Source organism: Brachycentrus maculatus, unplaced genomic scaffold (assembly GCF_059751285.1).
Source record: "Brachycentrus maculatus isolate JH-2025_06_01 unplaced genomic scaffold, ASM5975128v1 h1tg000288l, whole genome shotgun sequence".
NCBI lineage: Eukaryota > Metazoa > Arthropoda > Insecta > Trichoptera > Brachycentridae > Brachycentrus > Brachycentrus maculatus.
The window spans coordinates 30,185-46,916 of NW_028281039.1; the positions used below are offsets into that span (position 1 = coordinate 30,185).

Genomic DNA, 16,732 nt, shown 5'->3' on the forward strand with positions numbered 1-16,732 from the left:
GAAGCTAAAGAAAAATTACAATATGATTTTAATCAGCTTTTAAAATGGGCGCATGATTTTGGACTCTTAATCAATTCAAAGAAAACTAAATGTATGTATGTTTATTAGTTCACCTCACTTTGCTGCCAAATTTGCACAGATAGGTAATATTATTGCACACAATTTTGACTGTTTGCACAATAAAAAGCAACAAAATTGTAGTTGCGATAGGATTGAATTTGTGGGCGAATTTAAATATTTAGGTTTATGTATAGATAATAAGTTCAAATGGGATGCGCATATTATAAAACTCTGTGATCGTCTGCGGGCTCTAGGGAGTACTTTTTATAAGTTGTACTTTATCCTGCCTAAACCAACCTTAAAGATTATATACTGTTCTTTAGTAGAATCCTTAATAAGATATGGAATTAAGTCTTGGGGACATTCGACGAAAACAAATTTAAAAATGGTTCAAAATCTGCAATATTCCATAATCAAAAAAATTGTACCCAGTCATATATATAATCAAAGGGACAATCCAATTTTGTTATATAAACATTTAAAATTACTGCCGGTACGTGGAATATTGTGGATGAGTATCATCGTTGAGCAACAAACTAGACAAAAATATCGAAATCTTCTAGTACACAACCATGATACACGATTTACACAAAACGAAGGTCTGATAGTCCCAAGAATCAACAATAAATATGGAAGTCGAACACTGCAATATATCGTTCCGAACATTTTTAATTTGTTGCCGACGGAGGTTAGAGGTCAAAATAAAAGATGGAACAAAGGCAAAATAAAGGAATGGGTACATGATCAAGAGTTAATTCTATGAACATTGTAAAAAAGATTATATTGTTAATTTTTCTCCTTTTTTGTGTGTATATATTAGGTTAAAATGGTTAAAAAACAATAAAAAAATGTATGCAAAAAGAACTCCACCGACAAGACACACAAGGTGGCTTGGTGGGTCTCTGCAAAATAACTTTTTATTTTTATTTTTAATATATGTTAAAAATTGTGATTTATAAAAAAAAAAAAATTAAAAAAAAAAATTAACTTTCTGGATCAATGTAATATATTTGTTATAACTTATTTTTCCAAAACATGTTAGCGTGTTTAGCTACCGTACTAGACGTCCGGGGCTCGATTCCCACGAGAAGGTGCAAATAAATATTAGTGCTTTTAATAATAATAATAAAACCCTTATCCGCACCCCAATGGTGCATAGGGCACCGCGTCATATAAACGCAGTGTTCTCTTGATCGTTTACACATGAAGGAAAGATGATCAGCCCTCCGCTTCAGGCACCAGTCCAGGGTAATATTGAATAAATGACTTTACACTCTAATATTTGCTTAATATGTGCTTTTACACTCTAATATTTATTTTATCATCAATATCAATATTTTATTATCACCCTAGACTGCTCTCTGAAGCGCAGGAATGATCACCCCGGCTTCGTGTAAAGATCACACTGCGTTTATATGATGCAGTGTCCTATGCACCATTGGGGTGCGGCTAAGGGTTTGGAGAAGATGAAGAAGACTTCGGAAATCTCAAATCTAATCGACAACTGTCAGGCAACATAAAAAGGCTTACTTACTACCGTAGAACGGGGCTACTTGAACTTTGATGTGTTACTTGAGCCCAGTACAAAAAAGAGATTTAAATCTGTATTTGGTCTACAATAATGAACGTATCGTGACAATAAGTGTCACCTGTCAGGGAAACAATGAATCATGTCGATACGTTCATTATTGTAGACCAAATACATATCGCTCACTCCTTTCGAGAACGTCATAAATCATAAAACTTGATTTTTCAGGAGAAAGTTTAAAAATATAGCACAATGTATTAAAAATAAATATCAAGCCATTTATTGAACTTTTTACTGTGCAGCATATATTTTTAGGTAAAACCTGAGTATTTTTTCTCCATTTGAATAATATTATGTATATTTAAAAAAATAATTAAAATATACCTTTTCTTCAAAATGCAAAAACAACATTTTCTGCCCTGTAGCGGGTAAATATTAACTTTAAAATATGCCTCTTTTGCTTAGATATAGTACATTTTCTGGGCATTCCGAAAACATGCACAACTGAAAATTGACGACTTTTGATTTATGACGTTCTTGAAAGGAGTGAGCGATATAATATTACAAATACACTAAATATTTTTTTTACTTGTCTGAAGTTGCACATCAAAGTTCAAGTAGCCCCGTTCAACGGTACTTCAACCTTCTTTTTGTCTAGTATTGAACCAAGGCCTCCCTTTTGAACTTCCACGTTTCTCCGTTTGGTTAAAAAGGCCGCTGGGTCATAAAACCTAATTTTTTTCTACGAATTTTTCATGGCGGTTGTTTTTTCGACGAAAACTCAATGAATCCATGATGCAGTGAATTGGTGAATTTGCAAATTTATGAATCAGACGTCTGTGAACCGGTTAGCGTTCGTGAACGATTCAATTAAAATTAGAATCCGGTTTCTTGATCAATGTTTGGGAACCGATTATTAAGACCCAGTTGTTCACGAACGACCCGTTTCTATTGATAACAGTTACTTGAGGGATTTATTTATTTAAAAAAATATCAAATAAACAAATAAGTAAGACAGATTTTTTGCCTAGAATTTTCATTCATGAATTACATGAAATAATAGTTACTTTTAACATAAAGAGTTAACTCAGTCATAAGTAAGAATACGTTAAAAAACTTATAAATGTAATGCCTAAGTAGGGTAATGATAAGCGGTGTTGCGAAAGCCGTAGGTAATCAGAGTCACTTGGACATCACGCTCACTCCTTTCAAGAACGTCATAAAACAAAAATCGTTAATTTTCAGTTGTGTATGTTTTCGGAATGTCCAGAAAATGTACTATATCCCAGAAAAAGAGGCATATTTTTAGCTTAATATTTACCCGCTACAGGGCAGAAAGTGTTGTTTAGGCATTTTGTAGAAAAGGTATTGTTTAATTATTTTTTTAAATAAACTAAATATTTTTCACATGGAGAAAAAACCTTCAAGTTTTACCTAAAAAGTTCTGTTGCACAGTAAAAAGTTTAATAATTGGCTTGATTTATGTATTAATTTTAAATCAAACACAGATTTTTTGAGTCTACTAAGTTGTATTTTATTAACACAAAACACATAAAAAATTATACTGTGACAATTGTTTCGCCTTGTTATGGCATTATCAAACGAATGTGAAGATCAAATGGACTACGGTCCTTATGTAGCTATACAATTCTAAGTGACAGTTTTAACATGTGCAGCAATAATTTATGGGAGACAACAGTCGCTAATGGGGGATGTAGGTATGTACCCTTATATTTGTTTTCTGGGAAAGGAAGAATTTATTGACATGGCCATATTTTAGAGATTTTAATACAATTTTGGTAATATTATTTTTAAGAATTTTTATATGTAGATGTAATTATTAGTTTATCAATAACGCATCATGCAAGCGTTTACATAGAGAGAGATGATGTACAGTAATAGTCTATTTAAATACATTTAGCAATAGTGAAGACCTAAGGTTAGTTTGTTCATTAAGTAGTGGGGGATGTAGGTATGTACCCTTATATTTATTTTCGGGGAAGGGAGAATTTATTGACATGGCAATTTTAATTTTTATTTTAAGAAAGAATTCATGTATGTAGATATAATTAATAACATATGTATATTAGAGCAATTAGAAATCAATAAATATGTAAACAATCCTAATTTTAAAATCATTAATGAACAAACCAACCTTATATCTTCACCACTGCTAAACATATTTAAATAGACTATTATTACTCTCTATGTAAACGCTTGCATGATGCGTTATTGTTAAACTAATAATTATATCTACATATGTAAATTCTTTCTAAATTCTTTCTTAAAATAAAAAATAAAAATTCCATGTCTAGTAATAATTATATCTACATAGGTTATTAATTATATCTACATATGTTATTAATTATATCTACATACATGAATTCTTTCTTAAAATAATAATAAAAATTGCCATGTCAATAAATTCTCCCTTCCCCGAAAATAAATATAAGGGTACATACCTACATCCCCCACTACTTAATGAACAAACTAACCTTAGGTCTTCACTACTGCTAAATATATTTAAATAGACTATTACTGTACACCATCTCTCTCTATGTAAACGCTTGCATGATGCGTTATTGATAAACTAATAATTACATCTACATATAAAAATTCTTAAAAATAATATTACCAACAATTGTATTAAAATCTCTAAAATATGGCCATGTCAATAAATTCTTCCTTTCCCAGAAAACAAATATAAGGGTACATACCTACATCCCCCATTAGCGACTGTTGTCTCCCATAAATTATTGCTGCACATGTTAAAACTGTCACTTAGAATTGTATAGCTACATAAGGACCGTGGTCCATTTGATCTTCACATTCGTTTGATAATGCCATAACAAGGCGAAACAATTGTCACAATATAATTTTTTATGTGTTTTTTGTTAATAAAATACAACTTAGTAGACTCAAAAAATCTGTGTTTGATTTAAAATTAATACATAAATTAAAATGGAGTTCTACAAATTAAACGCCAAGTCAATAAATAAGTGGCTTGATAATTATTTTTAATACATTTCACTATATTCTTAAACTTTAAAATCAATCTCCTGAAAAATCAAGTTTTTTTATTAATGACGTTCTTGAAAGGAGTGAGCAATCAGGTAATTCAAAATAAATTCATATTGTTCTAAGAGACATCAACGCGCGTACAAGATAAAAACCTGTGTGTAAAATGGAAAAAAAGTGTGTAAAGTGACCACTAAAACCAATCTATGCCGGTAGTAAGCACCGTAAATGCCCGGACTTCCATATTCTTCTTCATCTATGTTGAGATGAGAAAAAATATATATATATATATATATATATATACAAATATATTTTTTTAATTACCTTACGTCCAAGTGACTCTGAAATCTAGCTACGGCTTATGCAACATAACTTATCATGACCCTACTCAGGCTTCAACTTTTTAAGTTTCATATCCTATGCCTACTCGTGAGTGGATTTACTCTTTATTTTTAAAGTTACTATAACTTCATGGAATTCATGAGTGAAAATTCTAGGCAAAAAAACGTCAATTCGATTACAATATATAGGACGTAATGCGATATTTTAATATTGTTTCTTGAAAAGCGCCATCTGTATAATTTGATCGAAATAATCTTACAATATTTTTTTACCTCGAATCAAATCATATCGTTTATTTGTGTTCAAACAAATGAAGTTTGATATACATTGACGCTACGCATTAGGACAGTAGTCGACAAAATCCTGTCATATGATACGATTTAAATTTCACTTGTCCATAGGGTGATTTTGATGGGTGGCAATTATTTGCACTGAAACCATATAGAAAACATGTTGGCACGCACAGCGTCCATAGGGTTATTTAAATGGACTGTAATTTGAAATACAAATACCATGCTGACACCTTGTAGGCACACACAGCGTCCATAGGGAATTAAAGTGTTAAATATTTGTAGGGAAACCATAAGGAAAACATGTTGGCACGCACAGCGTCCAGATGTGAAGAAATCATGGTATTTATCGATTAAAATTTTAATTAAATAATGCGTTAGATAATACTACAAAGTGACTGCCTAATCAATTAATGTGTGTGTGTGTATGCATATATTTCGTTCGAACCTTACCGCACCCCAATGGTGCATAGGGCACTGTATCATATGAACGCAGTGTTATCTTGATTGTTAACACACGAAGGAAAGGTGAGCAGCCCTCCGCTTCGATTCCAGTCCAGGGCAATGTTGAATAAATATTAAATTGAAAAAATCACTTATATTTATTAGACCCCCCTCTGGGAATCGAAACCGGGACCTCCAGAACGGTAGCCGAGCGTGCTGACCATTACACTACGGAGGCGGACGGATATGGTGATATAACGAAATAATTCAAGGCTGTGATAAGTATTGTCGATAAAATTAAGAAAGGTGTGTTGAGATGGTTGGGTATGTAGTTCTGATGGCAAAAGAAGGACGAATGCAGTCGAAATGCGATCACTCAGTGCGGAAAAAACCATGTATGATAAATGTTCCAATGGTGATATAAGGAAATAAAAAGACAGAGTATATATATATATATATATATATATATATATATATATATATATATATATATATATATATATATATATATATATATATATATATATATATATATATATATATATATATATATATATATATATATATATATATATATATATATATATATATATATATATATATATATATATATATATAGTGTATATATATAATTATATATATAATTATATATATATATATATATATATATATATATATATATATATATATATATATATATATATATATATATATATATATAAATATATATAAATATATATATATATATATATATATATATATATATATATATATATATATAAACTTTTTTTTGGGAACGCGCTATTTACCTATTTTATACAATCTGAGGTTTAAACTATTACACTGGATTAGGAAATCTACTCTCTGTTGAAATGAAGTAGGTACCTACATAATTTTTACAAATGATTAAATTTTGGTTTGATTGGTTGTGAGATAGTGGCTCCGTTGTTTGCTTGTTGGCTTATATTGACTTGTCACATTGGCTATAATGTAATCGTACATTTGGGGCTGTTTTTCAGCCTCCCTTCCCGGTGTTGTGTACCTAGTACACATTGCTTCTAATAACCATAATATCTCTATAAATATAATAAATACAAGGCTAAGATTTTAGGTATTCCTCCATAACATATATACGCATTTATTTAAAAAATAATATCAATAATAATCAGAATTTATCGGGTACATCGGATGTATTTTGTGAATATCGGAAACAAATTCGCGTATAAATAGCGCGTGAAGAGTGCGGGAACCGCGACACTATATTCGCATCTCACTCTTGCATACTTGCACTGTGCAACGTGAGGAGCTCAAAGCTCAATGTTCTCTGGCCAGCGGCAGTAGCTTTGGGCTTCCGACAAGAGTGGACCTATGCTTGTTCCATGGGCGCTCACGGATGGTTTTTTTTTAATGTTTTCAGCAAATAAATTTAAATTATCATAATTTTTGACTTCATTCATAATTAATTAAGGGGATTAGCTATGAATGTCCGTATTTTTCCGATTTAAAATCGATATTTTTTTATTGTGTAGTGACTACCCAACACGGGACGCGCGTTTTATTTTAGCACGGGAAGAGAAAGGTTAAAGTATATTTATTTTGAGCAATAGTCCAAACTAATTTAATTTGAATGACATAAAATTGTGTCACACTACTTGACAGATCGCAATCAATTGTGGTCTAACATCAAAAAGTCCTATGTTCAATCGTTGCAAACGCATTTCACAACTGACAAAATAGCCTTTATTATACATGAGCACTGCGAATAAAATCGTTTGTCTACTGATTTTAAATATTTTTTCGTCTCGTGGAAAATTGATCCTTATTTTTAAATGCTGTAAGGCGTATTTTGGCGTGTGTTGTTTAATATTAACAATATAGTTTCCGATATATTTGAAATCGGTCATATGTGAAAGTATTAGGTAACTGCCGTGTTTCAGTTCGCGGGACGGAGTATACTCTGTCCGCTCTACGCGCGAAATAAATGTTTTTTAATTAATTTTTTGATAAAAAAAATTGAAATATTTTTTCAACAAATTTGACGTATTCTGTATTATTTATTGATTCGTGGAATGACATATTGATAATTTTTTTAAAAATTGAATACTTGAATATACCACATTAATGATTTTTATTTATATATACGACTAGTTTTGAAAACTTACAGATGTTTTCATCTTCTGGTAAAAATTAAAACTAACTTTAACTTTAACTTTACGTAAGTTTTAATTCAGAAGATGAAAACATCTGTATGTTTTCGAAACTAGTCGTATATATAAATAAAACTCATTAAACTTGTATATTCAAGTGTTTATTAAAAAAATTATATTCTGTATTTCACCCCACATATCGCTCACTCCTTTCAACAACGTCATATTTCAAAAAACTTGATTTTTCAGCATATCGTTTTTAAAGTTTAAAAATCTAATACAATGTATTAAAAATAAATATCAAACCACCTAATGAACTTTTTACCGCGCAACAGATCTTTTTAGGTAAAACCTGAATGTTTTTTCTCCATTTGAAATATATTGAGTATATTTAAAAATAATAATTAAACGATACCTTTTCTTCAAAATGCAAAAACAACACTTTCTGTCCTGTGGATGGTAAATATTAAGTTAAAAATATACCGCTTTTGCTGAGATATAGTACATTTTCTGGGCATTCCGAAAACATGCACAACTAAAAATTGACGATTGTTGATATATGACGATGTTGAAAGGAGTGAGCGAAATGTAAAGTTATCATTTTTTATCGATGTGTTTGTGATTATTATATTTTTCACATTTTACCTTCCCTATCCTTACTATCCTACCTGCAAACAAGCCTCTTATAGAGGCTTTGCGGGTTATTCCTTAAAAAAAAACAATTATAGGCACCATGTCAAAAGGGTTTAATGATATCGCCCACAGACGCAACATTGGGGACTACATGCACCCTGCTGTAACTAAAAAGTTCTCATTCATTGAAATTCAGATTCGTTGCCGGGGGCTTCTAGACACGCGTCAGAATAAGTACACCTGTGACAATCATTACATCCGCCCAAAAAAAAACTTATGATCTTGAGACAACAGCAGAATACCTGTTAAGGAAAAATAAAGCAAAAAATAAATAAATATCTCGTGTGTTAATTTCTCAGCGAACGTTCTAGAACTCCCACTCCCAGGCGAGAGCAGTCGGTCTTGTCTTAGTTTAACCCGCAGCACGGGCCAAGACGGTAGTGAACTGTAGCCGCTCGTCGCGCGCCATCTTGAATCGCGGAATTGTACAAATTTTCAATTTATAAAAAGTCATCCGACGTTTGAGAGTGAAACCGTAAGCTTATTTGCTATTTATAATGAAAATAAACAGTATGCCGTTGTGTTTTTACGACGAATTTTTATGTTTTGTCGTTTGAATTTGACCGTTTGTTGGAAATTTCTTGTGTGCCACGAAAAGAAATTTTCGAGTATGTTTTTGATAATCAGTGTATTTGGAAATTATTTGATTTCTACACGTTTTGAATGAAAATTTGGATTTTTAAGCCTTGTACGTCCTACCAAGTCAGTGACAGCTGTTTTTTCTTCTTGTTTCTTATTGATACACTTAGAAAATCTTTAAATATATGTAATATATACAGTCTCCAAGCAATTTATTGATACATTTCTAGTATGTTTTTGCTAATCAGTGTATTTGGAAATTTCGCTTTTCATTTCCATATTTTTAAAGGAAAATTTAGATATTTCAGCCTCGTACACGCTTCCAAGTCATTGACAGCTGTTTTTTCTTCTTCCTTAATGATACAGATAGAAAATCTTTAAATATATGTTATATATAGTCTCCAAGCAATGCATTGATACATTTCGAGTATGTTTTGCTAATCAGTGTATTTAGAAATTTCACTTTTAATTTCTTTATTTTTTAAAGGAAAATTAGTATATAAGCCTCGTAGGTGCTATCAAGTCTGTGCCGCGAGTGTTTTTGCCTAGAATTTTCACTCATGAATTACATGAAACTATAGTAACTTTAAACATAAAGAGTAAATCCACTCACAAGTAGGCATAGGCTATGAAACTTATAAAGTTGAAGCCTGAGTAGGGACATGATAAACGGTGTTGCATAAGCCGTAGCTAGATTTCAGAGTCACTTGGACGTTAGGTAATTCAAAAAAAAATTAAGTCTGTGCCGCGAAAAGAAATTTTCGAGTATGTTTTTTGTTAATCAGTGTATTTGGAAATTATTTGATTGCGACACATTTTGAATGAAATTTTGGATTTTTAAGCCTTGTACGTCCTACCAAGTCAATGACAGCCGTTTTTTTCTTCTTCTTTCTTATTGATACACATAGAAAATCTTTCGTGTCGGGTTTAGGTCCCGTGGTTAGTGTCGCGGACTCTTGAATTAGAGTTTCTCGGTTCGAACCCACTCTACCACAATATGATACCTATTTCTAATAATGAGCCGCTTAGGCTCACAGAAATAGTATGAAATTGAAATATTTGTGTAAATAATAAAAACACAAATATTTAGTATTAATAATAAATAATAAAACCCTTATCCGCACCCCAATGGTGCATAGGGCACTGCGTCATATAAACGCAGTGTTGTCTTGATCGTTTACACATGAAGGGAAGGTGATCAGCCCTCCGCTTCAGGTACCAGTCCAGGGTAATATTGAATAAATATGACAGTGAAAAAATCACTAATATTTATTTTACCCCCCTTGGGAATCGAACCCGGGACCTCCAGAACGGTAGCCGAGCGTGCTGACCATTACACTACGGAGGCGGACAAAAATAGTATTTAAATAATAAAAAATATTTAGTATTATAAATAATAAAAAAATGTATGTTATATATATAGTCTCCAAGCAATTTATTAATACATTTCGAGTATGTTTTTGCTAATAAGTGTATTTGGAAAATACACGTTCAATTTTCATATGTTTTGAAGGAAAATTTGTATATTCAACCCTCGTAGGTGCTGTTCCCAAGTCATTGACAGCCGTTTTTTCTTTCTTCCTTATTCACACACAGAAAATTAATTAAGCTATTTAGAAATATTACAAGTAAAATAACAAAGACTGCCTTTACCTTTTCTTAATAATTAATATTGTAAGTTAAAAAATAAACATTTTCTTCTAATAATAAATAAATATTTTATTGTTTATTATTGAAATGCTTTATTTTATTTTATGTTATATAATGCTTTATTTTATGTTTTATGTATTTATGTTATATATACACTCTCCCGGCAATTTATTGATACATTTCGAGTATGTTTTTACTAATCTATGTACATACTTGAAAATTTCGCGTTTAATTTCTATATTTTTAAGAAAAATTTGGATATTTAAGCCTTGTACGTGCTCCCAAGACAGTGACAGTTTTTTTTCTTCTTCTTTATTATTGATACACATAGGAAATCTTTAAATGTATATATACAGTCTACAGGCAATTTAATGCTAGGTTCTTTGCGAGTATGTTTTTGCTAATCAATGTACTTATTTAGAAATTTCGCGTTTAGTTCTAAATTTTTAAAGAAAATTTTGGAAAAAAAATATGTTGTACAAAATGGCATTTCAAATACTTGAACGTGGTCATGCTAGGGGTAGGAATAATCGGCGGTCATGAATGTTGAAGAGGCGAAGATTATTTGTAAAAACAGATCAGTGTGGCGTTCTATTCTCTCTGCCTACCCCTGAGGGGTTAGTTAGTTAAAACCGAAAAAATCCAAAATACACAATTAAAAAAGAAAATATTGTTCAGTCAAAATATTATCTGTTTGCCTCATAAAATAGGTTTTCATCTTGTACGCGCGTTGATCTCTCGTTACGTCTCTCGGGACAAAAAGTATTTTTTTTAAATTACCTACCATCCAAGTGTCTCTGATACCTACGGCTTATGCAACACCGCTTATCATGGCTAGTTATTTAATATTATATACACTGATATTAATTTAATATCACCTTGGACTGGTCCCTGAAGCGCAGTAGTTATCACCTTGCCTTCGTGTAAGTAACGACCGAGATAACACTGCGTCTTTACGATGCAGTGCCCTATGCACTATTGGGTGCGGATAAGGGTAAGAAGAATCCTTTATAGGTTAAGTATATACCTGTGTTAATTTGTTTAATCCCGAGAAATCCCGGGTAAAAATACCGGTTTATTCTAAGGATATATTTGAAGTAGCTCGATTTTTTATCCGTTATTTAATGTGTTGTGTAATAACATAATATAAGTGATTTTTTTTACTGTACTATTTATTCGATATTACCCTGGACTGGTACCTGAAGCGGAGGGCTGATCACCTTTCCTTCATGGTTAACGATCAAGATAACACTGCGTTTGTATTACGCAGTGCCCTATGCACCATAGGGGTGCGGATAAGGGTTTAAAAAAAAAGATAAATAACATAAGCGTCTATACGATGTAGTGCCCTATGCACCATTGAGTGCGGATATGGGTAGAAGAATCCTTTATAGGTTAACCATATACCTGTGTTAATTTGTTAAATCCCGAGAAATCCCGGGTATAATACCGGTTTATTCTAAGGATTTGTTTGAAGTAGCTCGATTTTTTTCTCCGTTATTTAATCTGTTGTGTAATAACGTTATTATGCTTCAACAATATGTCGTTTTAAGCATGCATGTATTCATTGAAAGTGAAAACAGTTTGTTATTTTTGCAAATTGCACGTTTTTATGTAAATAGATTCTTAAATAATTGGCGAACGCACTCATAATACAGTAGACAGTATTTTTTTTGTCTTGTGTTCTCAATTTTTAAAGGTGTCTCAACTTATCAACTTAATATTAGGGGCAGAATTCATTCCACAGGAGTTCATCAGGGAGGTCACATGTCGCTCACTCCTTTCAAGAACGTCATAAATCAAAAATCGTCAATTTTCAGTTTTGCGTGTTTTCAGAATGCCCAGAAAATGTACTATATCCCAACAAGAGCGGCATATTTTTAACTTAATATTTACCCGCTACAGGGCAGAAAGTGTTGTTTTTGCATTTTGAAGAAAAGGTATTGTTTAATTTTTTTTTAAAAATATACTAAATATTTTTCAAATGGAGAAAAACCTTCAGGTTTTACCTAAATAGATCTGTTGCACAGTAAAAAGTTCAATTAGTGGCTTGATGTTTATTTTTAATACATTGTATTATATTTTTAAACTTTAAAAACGTTCTCCTCAAAAATCAAGTTTTTTTATTTATGACGTTCTTGAAAGGAGTTAGCGATGTGTGTTTACGCCCGATTTTTTTTAAAGAATGAATAAGTATTGGTTTTTTTTTTGTTTTTTAGAATATATATAGAAAAAAAAAATATATATAATTCTTTTAAAACTTTATATTTCAGTAACTCTTTTCTTTTCAAAACCATGTAATTATTTCGAAATGTATTTTATCAATTCAAAAACGGTGTTATAAGAAAGGGATGAATGGCTGAACAAGGAATAATTGAAAACATTAGGAAGATTTATTAACGGTGGTATGGACATGTGGAGCGAAAGGATAACGAGAGAATGACTAAGAAAATATATGTGGCGAATGTGAGCGGGAAAACAGGACGAGGACGGCCGAAAAAGCACGATGTATATATATTTATTTAAATGTATCTATATATATATATATTTTATAATTTTTTTAAAATCACTTATATAATATAATATAAGTGATTTTTTCACTCTAATATTTATTCAATACTACACTGGACTGGTACCTGAAGTGGAAGGCTGATCACCTTTCCTTCATGTGTAATCGATCGAGGTAACACTGCGTTTATATGAAGCAGTGCCCTATGCACCATTGGGGTGCGGTAAGGGATTTATTTTTATTATATATATATATATATATATATATATATATATATATATATATATATATATATATATATATATATATATATATATATATATATATATATATATATATATATATATATATATATATATATATATATATATATATATATATATATATATATATATATATATATATATATATATATATATATATATATATATATTATCCAGATGGGATGTCCAGAGTGGATTTATGAATGGGAGAGGATGTACGGATCAAATTTTTGCCTTGCGCAACATTACTGAAAAGTTTTTGTCCAAAAACCAAAAGCTTTTCTGTGCTTTTGTGGATTTGCAGAAAGCGTATGACCGAGTTGATAGAACGAAGCTATGGAAGGTGTTATCTGAGTATGGGGTAAGCAGTAAACTTATCCAAGGCATAGCATCCTTGTACGAGGATAGCACTGCATGCATAAGGGTAAGTGGTTCATTTTCATCCTGGCTTAGCATCTCTAAAGGTGTTAAGCAGGGATGTGTAATGTCACCGTGGCTGTTTAACCTATACATGGATAATTGCATGAAAGAACTGAAAGATTTAAATGTTGGAGCCAGAATGAATAATTTGACTGTCTGTTGCCTTTTGTATGCTGACGATGCTGTTCTTCTTGCCGATAGCAGAGAAGACCTGCAGGCGTTGGTGACAAAAGTGTATAATGTGTGCAAGGAAAGTGACTTATTGATGAATGTTAGCAAATCTAAGATTATGATTTTTGAAAGAGAAGAATGCAGATCTGAATGTGAAATATTGGTAAACGGAGAGATTCTGGAACAGGTAGATGATTTCGTGTATTTGGGTAGTATGTTTTCTAGGGATGGAAAGATTGATAAAGATATAGAAAGGAGAGTGAATGCTGGGAACAAAGTGAACGGTGCACTGAAATCAGTTATAGCAAATAAAAACCTATCAGCGGAAGCTAAACTGACAGTGCACAACGGAGTCCTGGTTCCAACTCTAATGTATGGAAGTGAAACATGGAGCTGGCAAAAGAAGGATGAAAGTAGACTGAATGCAGTCGAAATGCGATCTCTCAGAAGAATGTGTAACAAAACGATGTATGATAGATGTGCGAATAGTGAAATAAGGAAAGAATGCAAAGCTGAGATAAACATTATCGATAAAATTAAGAAAGGTGTGTTAAAATGGTTTGGACATGTAGAACGAATGAGTGAGGAAAGAACGGTAAAACAAATTTATGAGGCGAATGTTAGCGGGAAAAGAAGCAGAGGAAGACCGAGAAAAACATGGCACGATCAGGTATGCCAAATACTTGAAAGTGGTCAGGTTAGGAGTCGTAACAATCGGCGGGTATGTATGAGGAGATGCATGAACGTGGAAGAGGCGAAGAATGTTTGCAAGGACAGAGTGGTGTGGCGCTCTATTCTCTCTGCCTACCCCTGCGGGGAAGCGGCGTGATGGTTAGTTAGTTAGTTTTTTTTTTTATATATATTATCTTTTTCTACGATATTTACATATAACAATACGATATTTTGACGTGACCGCAGTGTTGTCTTGGCCGTTCATTCCGCAAAGGAAAGGTGATCAGTCAAGGGTGACGCGTTGAAAATTGTTGATAAGGAAAATTGAATCGAAGTGTCGAAACAGAATGTTGAATATTCATAGGCCGACCGCTGGCCGCGATATTCGTGGTGATATATCGAAACGTGCTAAAATGAACAATTTCTCTATCACAGGGGAAATATAAGTACATTGCCACAAAATACTATATAAAGTACTGAAATATAGCTTTTAACTAAATCAGAAAAACATATTTATGTCATTTGGATACGATACGGTATTATCACTCGGGAGGAATATCTATTTTAACATACTTAACCTATAAAGGATTGTGTAACACTCGTTTTGTGCTTATAACACCCGATATAATCAATATTTTCTTTCATCATTTTCTTTTGCAAAGTTTGCCTTCGTAAAAACGTTGTTTTCATAAATTGGTAACGAACAACGTCACAGAAACGAATCCAGACTACAACTATTACAGCTCTATAAAGCAGATTGTAACTATTGTTAAAGGCATTAGCCGTTAATAAAATAAAACAAAATAAAATAATTAGTCATATCTTTATCACCATTTAATTTTTATATTTAATTTTTACTTCTTCGAACCCTTATCCGCACCCCGATGGTGCATAGGGCACTGCATCATATAAACGCAGTGCTATCTTGATCGTTAACACATGAAGGAAGTGTGATCAGCCCTCCGCTTCAGGCACCAGTCCAGGGTAATATTGAATAAATATTGGAGTGAAAAAAACATCGCCAGAACGGTAGCTAAACATGCTAACCAATGCGCTACGGGGGCCAACAAACTTATATTTTAATTTACAACGTTTTCAGTGTGTCCGAATTCTTGTTCACAAATCTGGATCCAATTATAGGAGTTATTTTTCATATTATAGTAGTATTGAATAAATATTAGAGTGAAAAAATAACTAATATTTATTTTCGCCCCAGCTGGGAATCGAACCCGGGACCTCCAGCACGGTAGCCGAGCGTTCTGATAACTACACTACGGAGGCGGACTCTGTTTTTTTTAGGATTTCAATTTTGAACACCCTGTATTTTAAATTGAATCCTCAGGAGTCACGTAGATATTTGGTCACTCGAATCTCAGCCCACTCTCACTAGTAACAGACGTTGTGAATTGTAATTTTCCTCAATGAGAAATGCCATTAACAATTCCACGGGCATAGACTGTTATTCGAATCGCTATAATGGCACTTAGCTCATAATTCTACATAACCAATGGATCTTAGTCAAACGGGAGGAATATCTAATTTATCATACTCAACCTTTAAAGGTTTGTATAAGACCCCTTTTTTTTATAACAGCTGATATTTTCATTCATCATTTTCTTTTGGAAAATTCGCCTTCGAAAAAACGATATTTTCGTATGTTGGCAATGAATGACGTCACAGAAACGATGGAGTTATTTTAATGTTGGTGTCATTGCTTAAAGGAATGTAAGGCTGAACGAGGAATAATTGAAAAGATTAGAAAGAGCTCTTTGCGGTGGTATGGACATGTGGGGCGAATGGATAGCGAGAGAATGACTAATAAAATATATGTGGCGAATGTGAGAGGGAAAACAGAACGTGGACGACCGAAAAAGACTTGGCACGATCAGATCAATCAGAACCTAAAATCTGGCGGTGTCAAAAGTCTGCGTAATCGGAGGGCATGT

At 32.3% G+C, this 16,732-nt stretch overlaps 1 protein-coding gene across 1 annotated transcript in view; it reads left to right on the plus strand.

The window, feature by feature from the left end:
• The first annotated feature begins 8,871 nt into the window (after positions 1 to 8,871).
• LOC148305056 (uncharacterized) overlaps positions 8,872 to 16,732 on the plus strand; it is an 80,313-nt gene continuing 72,452 nt past the window's right edge. The window contains exon 1 of the mRNA XM_088267292.1: positions 8,872 to 8,997. The gene's annotated coding sequence lies outside the window, so the exon portion shown is untranslated. The remainder of the gene's footprint in view (positions 8,998 to 16,732) is intronic.